The sequence below is a fragment of the Hemicordylus capensis genome, chromosome 5 (genome assembly GCF_027244095.1).
Source record: "Hemicordylus capensis ecotype Gifberg chromosome 5, rHemCap1.1.pri, whole genome shotgun sequence".
Taxonomy (NCBI): Eukaryota; Metazoa; Chordata; class Lepidosauria; order Squamata; family Cordylidae; genus Hemicordylus; species Hemicordylus capensis.
Window position 1 is genome coordinate 216,464,288 of NC_069661.1, and position 12,025 is coordinate 216,476,312.

The following is a 12,025-nucleotide window of genomic DNA, read 5'->3' on the forward strand; positions in this document are numbered from 1 at the left end:
GTGACAGGGATGGGGGGAAATATGGATGCCAGTCAAGCTGGCTGGCGGGAACAGGATACAGCGGGGACGGGTGGCCCGACCACTGAGAGGAGAAGGCGGCGGCAGGCCGGCCTTGTGCTTGTATAGGCTAGCACAGAATTTCAGGTGGCATTTGCACAACTTGGAGAAACACTAGAAGTACCGTCAGATTGCTTACAACATCTTGAACATTTCACATGTCATTTGGGTGGATCTAAGAATACAGCAAATGTAAATGAGTCACCTTTCATAATCTTCTGTGCCAAAAAGGGTGTAATAGAATCACATCAACTGTCATTTTGCATGACTGTCCCAGTTTCTAGGCTTCCCAAGTCCAGAGAGCTATGGTGGATGGAGGATGGTGGAGGCAGATACTATTCTGTGAATGGCTGGGAAACCAGCACCCAGACAGTTCTGGGAAACCAGGACCCAGCAGGTATAAACTGACTCTTGCAGCACTTACATGTACTTGTGTGAAGAATGGTTTGGCATGCACAGCAATAAGCCCTGTACAACTCTATCACAACCAAGATGGGGAAGACACAAATGTCTTTGAAATGATCCTCCAAGCAGATAATGATGACAATGGCTAACCTCCAGTGCAGGGGCAAACAGAGGAGGGGCCAGGAGAGCCATTGGGCCTGGGCCTCAAGCTCAAAGTGGGCCTCAGATTTAGACGTTGATTTGTTGGTGTCTTATTTTGTTTTGATGTGTTGTCATTTTTGTTTTTACTACGGCTTGGGGCCTCAAAACCTGGAAGTATCAGCTACTCCACACTGCTGAAGGCTCTTCACTGTCTGGCTGGATGCTGCATTCATTTATTCTCCCATAGCCCGTCCACACTGATTTAAAAGCCAAGGAAGCAAGATTGGTAAAGATGTGTTGGAAAGGCATAATTGTCCTATTCTAGGCAATCAGCAGTTCAGAAAATACTCAGCAGTAGAGATGTGCTCGAAATGCAACCTGGCATCCAAATCGCAGCACAATCCCTTTTAAAACTGAGGGCTTCTACAAGCGCTTTAACATGCAGGAGCAGGTCCATCCATGCTCCTCCTCTGCTCGCTGCCATTACTGTACTTCCCACCCACCCCCCGGCTATCAGCATGTGCCAGCAACATTCTCCCCCAGCTGCCCCCGTGCGGTGCTGGTATGCACATGGCCTTTGCACATGGGGGGCAGCTGGGGGAGAGTGCCACTGGAGCATGCTGATACCTGGTGGGAGAGGAGGGGTTCTGCAAGTGCAGCAATGGCGGTGAACAGAGGTGGAGGACCTGTTCTCCTCCACATTAAAGGGGCTGTGGAAGCCCTCAGTTTTAAAGGGATTGTGTTGCAATTTGGGATGCCAAATCACATTTCAGCACATCCCTACTCAGCAGCTGCAGTGTGTGAAATAACAAGCTGTGCACTGCGTGGTGCCTTAGTGTTGATGTACAAGTATTTACCTACATGTGCAGCAGACACAAGATGCATTCACTGAACCATTTAGCAATTTAACTTCTGGTGGTGGGAGGGGGGAGCTGAATGAAGGACAACTCTAGCAACTTGAACTGACCAAATTTTGGCAAGGTATCTCTGAAAGGCAAAATTATTATTATTATTACATTTATATCTCGCTCTTCCTCCAAGGAGCCCAGAGCGGTGTACTACATACTTGAATTTCTCCTCTCAACAACCCTGTGAAGTAGGTTGAGCTGAGAGAGAAGCTACTGGCCCAGAGTCACCCAGCTAGTCTCATGGCTGAATGGGGATTGCTGAATGGGGATTTGAACTCGGGTCTCCCCGGTCCTAGTCCAGCACTCTAACCACTACACCATGCTGGCTCTAATTAGGGACAGTGTTTTACCAGGGACAAGCTAAGGAACCAGGAATAGTAACTAGAGACAATTGGAAAGCATATGAGTTTAGGTATCGTTTTTGGAGGATGCAGCGATTCTCAATCCCTTCCCGTCTGGGTTACGGCCTGGGTGTGGGGTAGAAATGGTCCTTATCACCCTGGCTGATGATCTCCGTCGCCAGCTTGATAGGGGAGGGTCAGCGCTGCTGTTGCTGTTAGATCTCACAGCAGCATTCAACACTGTGGACCATGATATTCTGGTCCACCACGTAGCTGATGCTGGGATTCGAGGCGTGGCCTTGTTGTGGCTGTGTTCCTTCCCACAAGACCGGGGATATAGGGTGGCAATGGGCGATGAGAGGTCTTCATGTCAGGTATTAACATGTGGTGTCCCCCAGGGGGCTATTCTTTAACCCTTGCTCTTCAATATTTATATGCGGCTGCTAGCAAAGCTGGTGAGGAGTTTGGGGCTAGGGTACCACCAATATGCAGGTGACACCCAGGTTTTTCTGCTGATGGATAGCAGGACTGAGGACACCATAGCCCAGCTGACCAGGTGTTTGGAAGCGGTCACGGTTAGAGGTGTGAACAGAACCATCTGGCCCGGTTCAGTCCTGCCCCCATCGAACCACCCCCCCCGGTCCGGTTCGGTCCCAGACCGGTCAGTGAATTTTTTTTTAAAATTAAAATACATGTCTAAAAATACCTTTAGCCCTTTCAGGGGGCTTGCTGTAGGCCGTGGTGTGTGTGTGTCCACGTGGGTTCCCCCTTCCCCCGCCGGCCTTCCTCATCACCACTGTGGCCGGGTAAGAGTATCCCTTTTGGCCCTTTCAGGCCTCCGTAATGATGAGCGGCGGCCATTTTGGCTGCTGCCGCACATGCACAAATTCTGTCTGTGAGACTCTCGGCCTTGCAGACAGCATTTGTGCATGCGTGACGGTGGCCAAAATGGCCGCCACTCGTCATTACGGAGGCCCGAAAGGGCCAAAAGGGATATACTTACCCGGCTGCAGCAGTGATGAGGAAGGCCGGTGGGGGAGGGGGAACCCTCACTGACCACCCACCCCGCGGCCTACAGCAAGCCCCCCCCATCGCCAAAGGGGCTAAAGGTATTTTTAGACATTTATTTAAAAAAAATAATAATAAAAATTCGCGGACCAGTCCCAGCAGTTCGGTTCCAGTCTGGACGGACAGGGGGTGGGGGTTCGATTCGATCTCAAACCCCCCAACCTCCGGATCGAACCGTCGGACCGCTGGACCCTTTGCACATCCCTAGTCACGGACTGGCTGAGTCAAAGTCGTCTATGGCTTAATCCAGATAAGACTGAAGTTTTGTGGCTGGGCCTGAAGAGGTCAGGGGAGAGTTTTCAATTACCGACCCTTGGTAATGCTTGTTTGATACCTCAGCCTACTGTGAAGAGCCTGGGTGTGATTCTTGATGCCTCTTTGATTATGGAGGCTCAGATCATGGAGGTCGCTCGAAAGGTCTTCTTTCAGTTACGCCAAATATGGTGGCTGGCCCCCTATCTGTCCCTTCCGGACTTGGCCACTATGATCCATGCGACGGTCACTTCCAGGTTAGATTATTGCAACTCGCTTGATGTGGGGCTGCAACTTCACTTAACTCGGAGATTGCAGCTGGTGCAGAATGCAGCGGCCAGGGTCCTTACTAAGGCAACTTGACGAGTGCATGTGACACCTTTGCTCGTTCAGTTGCACTGGTTGCCAGTTGAGTCCTGGGTTAAGTTTAAGGTATTAACCTTAACATTTAAAGCCCTACACGGTATGGGCCCTCCATACCTCCAAGACCGCCTGGTTCGATATGTCCCTCTCCGGGTCCTGAGATCAGCCACAAGTAATGCCTTGGTGATCCCAGGCCCTAGGGATATTAAATTGCAATCAATGAGAGCCAGAGCCTTCTCAGTGGTGGCCCCAACTCTATAGAATGGTCTCCCGGATAATATCAGAGCTCTTCATGATCCGTTGGCCTCTCGTAAGGCATGTAAGACTGAAATGTTTCGCCGAGTTTTTGGTCGCTGAGATAGCTGGTTGTAGAGTGATCTGGTAATCCATGGTTATTATGTCATGTGGAATGAGTATTATATGGGGTTGTGGTTTATGAGGCTTTGTAAGATATATTTTTATGAAATTGTATTGTTGTGTATATTATTGCTTGTAAGCCGCCCTGAGTCCTATGGGAGTAGGGTGACATATAAATCTAACAAACAAACAAACTAACTAACTAACTAAATAAATACCTGATGGCCTACAGCAATGCATGCTCCATTTATCAAGCCAAGAACTCTTCCGGCTTGGTCCAGTGAGTTAAACTGTATCAGGAGTAGGCCACCTTGAGATGGTGATGGGAGTTGATCACCCCTAGCCAGAATTTGGGGATGACATGAGTTGTAGTTCAACCACAGCTGGAGAGCCAAGGTGGCATACCCCTGACCTATAGAGAGGCAAAGGGGAATTTAGTCATCATGGTCTTCCTATTTAATCCTTGACTGCTCTTCTGAGACTGTTGGTAAGTGGGACCAATTAGACCTAATTGTGTTGGTAATTTCTGTTATGCAAACACGAATCACATTAGGCAATGAGCAGAGTCCACTAATTCATTTCACACAGGCCAGTGAACAGCTATCAGATGGCAATGCCCATGAATAACTACCAGCTGGAGGGAGAATCAGACCATCTCACTTACAGGTAGAGCTGCTGTGTTGATTATGGGTAGAGGCGCTGTGCCTTTCACTGGTCCATAACAGGCAGAAATCAACAAGTGAAGAAGCAACTCCTGCCATGGAGAGACATTGGTGGGGGAAATCTTTCACCTGTGGGATTTCAGCATGTTAGGGAGGTTTTAAAGCTTCTGCTCATATAGAGCTAGTCATTAGTCCATCGAGACCAGGCTTCCCCAACCTGCAGCCCTCCAGATGTTGCTGAACTACAACTCCAAGCATACCCAGCCACAATAAATTGTGGCTAGGGATGCTGAGAGTTGTAGTTCGGCAACATCTGGAGGGCCGCAGGTTGGGGAAGCCTGATCCAAACCATTAGTCTAGCTGGGTTTTGTCTACACTGATGGACAGCAGTCCTCCCAAATTTCAAAAATCTCAGTCCTCCCTGGAGATGCCAGGAATTGAATCTGGAACCTTCTGCATGCAAAACAGATGCTCTTTCATGGAACTATGGTCCTTCGTCCATAAAAACGGGTGTTAACCCTGCTCATATATATGAGAAAGCCAAAATCCAAAACTCAGGTACTTGAGCAACTCAGCCTCAAGGGTGTTTGTGTAGTTGTATGTGTGAGAGAGATCATCCACATCATGTAAGTATGGCAATCTTCAGTTGACATAAGCTATCAAGTTAACACACTACTTATGCATAAATGTACACATATACATGCACACACGCACCTGCCTTAGACTGAACCAGGCCATTAGCCCTTGGTCTGTCTAGCTCAGTATTGTCTACATTGACTGACAGCAGCTCCCCAGGGTTGCAGATAAGGGTTGTGCCCAGTTTAGCCTGGAGATGCTGGGACCTCTTACATGCAAAACAGGCATTTTGTCACTGAGCTACAGACTCTCTCCCAAAGCCCCCTTCATGTTCTTTCTTGGTTCATACTCATGGACTATTCCAGAGACATCTATACTCTTGTGGGATGCTTCTCTGAACTCTTTGAAGAAGAGCAGGTTTAAGTACCCGTGAGTGATGCAACTGCAAGGAATTCTCAGCCTCTGATGCTAGTTAAGGAAAAAAGGCAATTGCACATAGTTGGCTGGAGGTTTAACATTAGAACTGGAAATCCAGTATTTTGCAAGAAAAACAAAGTTCTTTGCAGGATGAGGACAGGATAGTAACAAACTGAAGATGGAGGAAAAATGGGGACACAAGATATGCAGGCAAAATGCTCTCTCAACAATGCTGGTACTGTTACAGAATTGTTTTACAGACATGTTTGGCAGACATTGTTCACAGAAATATGTCAGTCTTATGCTGCAACCTGATTTTAGCAGTATTGCCAGTGGCTGTTGCAAGGGCGTAACTACTATTAGGCAAGGGGAGGCGTCTGCCTGGGGGCCCCCATGCCTCGAGGGCCCCCCCAGAGGCAAGTCACATGACTATATATTGTGAAAAGTATGTGTGTGTGTATCAGCGAGGGGCCCATTTTAAAATTTTGTCTCTGGGCCCACTCCAGCCTTGTTATGCCCCTGGGCCGTTGTTCTTCCACCTCATGAACACCTTGGCTATATCAGGGTGCTGCCTTCTGGACTGGTTCTGTTCTACAAGCTCAAATACAAGCATACAGAAAGATTAGATGGTGTTGCAACATGTATGAATGGTTGCCCAGTCATTTCTATTGGCTGTGTGAACCATAGTGACCAGACATACCGTTAAATGTGCATCAGGCCTTTCGGACATAAAGGTGCTCATAGGAGTGAAATTTCCAGCAGGCACTTGACAGCAGTTCTGTGATGCCGCTGCACAAATGCAATATTTGGGTTTACTATATTTTGTCCAGTTTAGGATTGGGAGCAGGGGGAGTACAGGACTCATGGGGATAGATAATGATGGAGATCTGAACATTTGCAGGAGGGGGTGGGAGAAACAGAAGAAGAAAAACATTGTCCGAACTGGTTTTGACCATTTCTGCTCTAACAGTGAACTAAAATCTGGAAATGTGAGGACTCCATTGATGCTTCAAACATTCCCCAAGCTGAACTTTGACCATTAACCTTTTCATACAATTTCACCAAATGGTCATCAACTTCTCTCATGGTATTTCAGCTGCTCAAGTATCCTTTCAAGTTAAAATCTTGTAACAAGCATCCTTTTGAGTTCCTGTCCAGCAATCCGATGCTCATTCAGTAAAAGCTGCTGATGACATGGGAAAATACCAAATAGACTAGGATTCTTTCTTTCTTTCTTTCTTTCTTTCTTTCTTTCTTTCTTTCTTTCTTTCTTTCTTTCTTTCTTCAGCACTTCACCAGCTTCTTAAACTGATCTATCTTAGGCAATGCTCAATTAGAACATCTGCATATATTTAAAATACATAACAACTGCAATTCATTTTTCCTAAGCAATTCATTTTTCCTCCCAGGAAAGATGGCATACCTATTTGCCTTGATAAAAAAAATTGTGTTAATATATTCAGTGCTGGATAGGGAAGCTTTACATCTGGAGATATTAAAGTAAACTTAGGCAATTGGTTTTGATTTTTCAGGCATTACTTTACAGAGAGATGTCCTAGTTTTAATAAGACCTTTAAAGCCGATTTAGTTAAATCAGTAAAGTAGATTTTATAATATTTACTTTGATTTCAAAATGCATATTTGCCTCAGAGTTTAGCAAAGGGTGGGAGAGAAAATGGAATGCGAGTCCATGAAAGGCACTGAGCTCATGACCAAATAACAATTAATTATTACTCAGTCACCCTCTGAATGAACACTCTTTGAACTAATAATGATTAATATGTTTAATTTTTCTTGCATTCTTAATATTGTGTAACATACCTTATGGTCTCCTTATACAAACTATGAAATCGCTGCTATTCTTCTAGAAGTGAGAGGAAACTGAGAGTGGGAGAATGTCACTTCCTCAAGGCAAATCAGATGTCCACTTCAGAGGAAGAGGCTGTACTCTATTGCAGAAGGTCCTGGTTCAGGGAGGAGAGCTAGTCTTCTTGTGGTAGCAAGCATGAATTGTCTCCTTTGCAAAGCAGGATCTGCCCTGGTTTGCATTTGAATGGGAGACTACATATATGAGCACCTCAAAATATTCCCCTTAGGGGATGGGGCTGCTCTGGGAAGAGTAGCTGCATGCTTGCCTACAGAAGGTTCCAAGTTTCCTTCCTTGCTGAGAGGGACTCCTGCCTGCAATCTTAGAGAAGCCGCTGCCAGTCTGTGCAGACAATACTGAGCTAGATGGACCAGATTTATGTGGCAGCTTCTTATGTTTCTTACCATCACCAGATAGGATTTGGAAAGACCTCAGTTCAAAACACTAGAGAGCTGCTCCTTTTCAATAAGATGCAACTAGATGCCTCTGTTGCTTGACTCTATATGACACCTTTACATTGAACAATTTTGTGCTTTAAGAAGCTCAGCCTTCCAGGCGAGAGAGAGACACAATGGATAATCCTCCCTATAAATGTTTCATGCATTCTGTCTCTGTCTGTCTGAAAGATGTGGTCATACTTCATATCATGTTATATTTATATGTTATATGTTATATTCATTAACAAACAAAAATATCTGCTGTGATTTTTTTTTTAATCATTCACCAAGAGGGGTCCCATATATCTAGGAACTGAGTTTCTCCAGCTGTAGTTGGACCACCCATCATCCCCAACCACAATAAATTGCAGCAGGGAGTGATGGGAGTTGTAGTCCAACAACAGCTGGAGAGCTTCAGGTTAGCCACCTCTGATCTAGGAAATTGTTTTCTGGATTAAGAGATTAGAATCCCATCCTTCTCGCTGCATGCAGGTGCAGCTTTGAGTCAATCTGTCCAGGCATTTCAGCTGCAGCTTCCACATGCTGCAGCGCTTGTGTGCCTGCTGATACCACAGGAACAATTCGGTACAGATTGGCTTCTTTCTTGCTGCATGCCACTGCACACTCACTGAAAGCTGCTCATGCAAGGTTGTGCAAAAGCCTCATCATCTACCTAGAATTCTTCACAGCACCTGCATGCTTCCATGCAGAAGGTTCCAAGTTCCTTCCTTGGCATCTCCAGATAGGGCTGAGAGAGACTAGTCCTGCCTGTAGAGGAGAGCTGGTCTTGTGGTAGCAAGCATGACTTGTCCCCTTAGCTAAGCAGGGTCTGCCCTGGTCACATATGAATGGGAGACTTGATGTGTGAGCACTGCAAGATATTCCCCTCAGGGGATAAAGCCACTCTGGTAAGAGCAGAAGGTTTCAAGTTCCCTCCCTGGCTTCTCCAAGATAGGGCTGAGAGAGATTCCCGCCTGCAACCTTAGAGAAACCTCTGCCAGTCTGTGAAGACAATACTGAGCTAGAAAGACCAATGGTCTGACTCAGTATATGGCAGTTTCCTATGTTCCTATGTTCCTAGTCCTGGAGTAGCCACTGTCAGTCTGTGTAGACGATACTGAGCTAGATTGACCAATGGTCTGACTCGGTATACCTGTATAGCAACTTCCTATGTTCCTATCCCCCCTAGCATTTGAGTTGTTTCCCCCCCATTTTAGGGGGGGATGAGTGTTACACCCAGTAATACTCATTACTGGGGTAACACTCCCCCAAACTATTACCTTTTCACCTCCACCTAAACTGTTGTTCTCCTCTTCCAACTTTAAGCAATGATTTTCTCTCCCCCATGCTTTCTGACCCCTAAAACATATTTTTCTCCCTGCAAAAGTGTCTTTCCTTTCTTCCCCAAAACATGAGGAGTTGCTCCTCAAGCTTTGCCTCTCTTTGCACCCCTGTCACTGTACATGTGGCCACCAACATAGCAGTGCAGCTGCAAGCCAGCAGAGTGACTCAAAAGCGCAGTTGTTACACACCGAGAGGGTAACGATAGTAGGACTTTGTTGCACAGGCGTTCACTGTCACAAGATCTGGTGATGGTCAGTAGCCTACGTGGCTTTGAAAAAGGATTACAGATTAATGGAGGATTGAACCGTCAATCACTATTAACCTACGGCCACTATTAAGCAACACTTACATTTTTAGAGGCAGTGAACCTCTTTAGGCTGCTTGTGATGATATAGAGGAGGGTTGCTTTCATGGCCTGCTCAGGGGCTGCCTGGAAGCCAGGGGCGTTAGTAGCATGGACCATGTGCCTGTGCCCTGGATCTATTCTTTCATGCTCTGGATCTAATCTTCAGTATCCCATCCTCTGCACTTCCTGATATCGATGGATGCATTGGTGATTAGGGGCTTCAAAAATGAAGAGAGCATTGGGTTCCTTTCGGGAGCATAAAATAGTTTATTTATCCAAATGCGGGGGTGGAGAGCTGTGGGCTCTGGCCCAAGATCTTTTAAGTGCCTGGTAATGTCTCTGCTGGAAGCATCTGCCTGGTCACTGTTGGAAACAGGATGGTGGATAAGATGGACAAATTTGATCTGTCCCAGCAGGGTTCTTAGAATGTTCTTATACCTAGATTTGTCACAAAACATGTTACGTAACCATAGAACATTCCACCCAACACACCCAATAAAGTATCAGTACAGTAAATAGGCTGTAGGCAAGATTTCTCCAGCACAACACAGAAGCATTTAAGCTACTGAGCCTGTGGTGCCTCGGCAGAACATTCTTGAAAATAAATTATACCCATGCAAAAGACCTGGGAATATAGGCAATTCTGCACTGGATGGAGTATTGATGGAATTTGGTGGCATTTGTGGAATTCTGCAGTGGTATTTGCCAAACAAATTCCTGTGACTTTGAAATATCAAGCTCTACCCATTTTCTTTTCCCACACCCTCCAGTATAGTTTTCTCTACCATGGTTTTTGACCCTTCATCTCTCTCTCTGTCCAGTGCTCTACCTTTTTTTGTACCACCTGCCAGCATTCCATGTCATATTAAATGGATCAATATGTCATGGTCTTAACAGGCTGGTTCAAACTATCCTGCCCCAGCACACATTAAGAAAGAGGGGTCATACTGAAAGCATGCCCACTGAGGATGTCCTCCATGGACATTCCAACAACCTTGTGAAACATCTCTTGATTGTGTCTGGAGGCCATTTATCTGGCTCTGCAGAAAGTCCCAACAGGGACTTTTACGCACCGCAGGTTTTACTGTGAGTTTACGGCGAGGCTTTACTGCGAACTCAGAGTTGTCCCCCCAAAACGCCTCAAATAGTGGATTTTTTAAAAAGGTATTACACTCAGCACATAGTGAAAAACCAGAATTTTGTGTGAACTACGACGACGACGACGATGAATACCATATTCAACCAAAGTTCTCAGAGCAGTTTACATAGAAAATAGAAAAATAAATACATAAATAAGATGATCCCCTGTCCCCAAAGGGCTCACAATCTAAAATGAAACATAAGGTTGACCCCAGGATCAGCCACTGGAGGGATGCTGTGCTGGGGCTGGATAGGGCCAGTTGCTCTCCCCCTGCTAAATAAAGAGAATCACCACTTTTAAAAGATGCCTCTTTGCTCAGTTAGCAGGGGTTAACTGCTCCCCAATAACTTGCAGGGACTTCAGGGTAAATCTCTCTGATATGTGAACACACCCCTTCAAAAGCCCCATGTGAAAAGCTTCCAGGTGTGCTTTCATCATAACCCCTCTTTCTTCATGTGTGCTCGGCTGCTATCTTTTGAACCAGTCCAACAGGTTTCCTCTCTCCCCACTGCCCCTCTTGTAAACCTTGAGTTCCCCCATTACAGAATTTGAAGTGAACAAGTGCAGAATTCAAAACATGCTGCTTATACACAATTGAAAATTGACCTTGGTCTTTGATATATGAATATGTGCTATATCTTTATATCTATATCTATTTTTGCTAGAGCCAATCCCTAGCATTCTCTTTCTTTGTCACACCCTTTGAAAATAGCACCATGCCTTTCCAACATTCCATCATACTTTGAATGGTTAAGGCCTGTTCAGAGCCAGCTCACGGTAAATAGATGTCTCAGGCAAGGTGTGCACAACACCACACCGCAGTGGCCTCACTCCGTGGTCCAGAATCTGCTGCTGCTACTTCCTTCCCCCCCTGTCTCCCTTCCCCCCCCCACTCCCAGGGCACACACTCTCTGCTTCCCTTTCTGTGCATTGCAACACACCCTTCTTCCTGGATCGCTGCCTCCGGCTCATGCCTATCCATAAGACACAAGCTGGAGCCAACAAGAAAGGAAGGGACATGTTGCTCCATCCTCTACTTCCTTGTATCCTCCTCCAGCAGTCCAGCAATCCATCTTATTCATTCATTCATTCATTCATTCATTCCTCTGTATAAACCGCCCTAAGCCATTTTTGGAAGGGCGGTATAGAAATCAGTCAATCCAGCAATCCTCCAGCAGTCCTCCTCCCTGCTGTCCTTGCTTGCTGCCTCCAGTTCATGTCAGCAGTCAGTGGATGGAGGCAAGAAGGAGGAGGAGAGAGAGCAAGCAGGGTGGGGGTGAGCTGGTTAGGGTTAGTGCTGGGTAGAAAAATATGTGGGAAGTCTGACCTCCCATGAACCAGAG

The 12,025-nt window shown here is 46.2% G+C and overlaps 1 long non-coding RNA gene across 6 annotated transcripts in view; it reads left to right on the plus strand.

Moving 5' to 3' along the window:
* Positions 1 to 2,851: 2,851 nt before the first annotated feature.
* LOC128325749 (uncharacterized) overlaps positions 2,852 to 12,025 on the plus strand; it is a 61,847-nt gene continuing 52,673 nt past the window's right edge. For all 6 annotated transcript variants that reach the window (XR_008307593.1, XR_008307596.1, XR_008307594.1 and 3 more), the window contains exon 1: positions 2,852 to 2,961. This is a non-coding gene — a long non-coding RNA (uncharacterized LOC128325749). The remainder of the gene's footprint in view (positions 2,962 to 12,025) is intronic.